Source organism: Crocuta crocuta, unplaced genomic scaffold, assembly GCF_008692635.1.
Source record: "Crocuta crocuta isolate KB4526 unplaced genomic scaffold, BGI_CrCroc_1.0 scaffold944, whole genome shotgun sequence".
Taxonomy (NCBI): Eukaryota; Metazoa; Chordata; class Mammalia; order Carnivora; family Hyaenidae; genus Crocuta; species Crocuta crocuta.
The window spans coordinates 516,906-517,682 of record NW_027528243.1 but is presented as its reverse complement, the minus strand read 5'-3'; the positions used below and the strand labels follow the sequence as shown (position 1 = coordinate 517,682).

The 777-nt window shown below is 61.1% G+C and overlaps 1 protein-coding gene across 1 annotated transcript in view; it reads left to right on the top strand.

Moving 5' to 3' along the window:
• Positions 1 to 777, top strand: part of SLC25A43 (solute carrier family 25 member 43) — a gene marked incomplete at its 5' end in the record, with an annotated part of 33,201 nt that overhangs the window by 1,032 nt on the left and 31,392 nt on the right. The gene's annotated exons all lie outside the window — the stretch shown is intronic.

The following is a 777-nucleotide window of genomic DNA, read 5'->3' as shown; positions in this document are numbered from 1 at the left end:
GCCACTGGACGCCTTGACCTGCTGGTTCCTTGGCGCATCCAACTCAACAGTAAACCTGATGGCCCGGGTAGGTCACACCTGCCCCGCCCGGGCTCCCGCCGCCCTGCGCCCAGCGGCCCCAGTGGGAAGAAACTTACAACGGCCTCAGCTCCTCTCAGCCCCTTCATGCTCAGCCTGTCGCCCCCCTGCATCCCTGCCCCCGCTGCGCTCATCCTCACCCTTCCCGAAGACATGAACAAGCGGTTCCCACCTGCTCCCAGTCCTCGGTGTCTCCTGCCCAGGCCACCCCGTCTACCGCTGCCAGGGCGTGGTGACCTGCCTAAGCTGACACTGGCCGTCCCACCACCCTCGTGCCGATGCCCTCCTTGAGAGCCTTCGCTGGGGGGCGCTCCCTGGGGGGCTCAGTCGCAGAGCATCTGACTTTGGCTCAGGCCACCATCTCACGGTTCATGGGTTCGAGGCCCGCATCGGGTGAGCTCGGGCCCCACTTCGGGTGAGCCCTGCTTCTCTCTCTCTCTGCCCCTTGCTCACCTGCACCCCGCCTCAAATAAATAAACAAATAAATAAAGCCTTCACTGACTCCTGANAAAACCTGCCGTTTCCTGGAAACACCACTCCTTCTGTACCTGCTCTTCCCTCCGCCTGGACTGCCCGCCCACTCTCCCGATGTCTGGCGAACTCCTACTCAATCCTCAAGACCCAGTGGAAAAGTTTCTCTCTTCTGTGAAATCCTTCCTGATTCCCCTAGGCAAGCAGAATCCCTCAGATTCTCCTTTG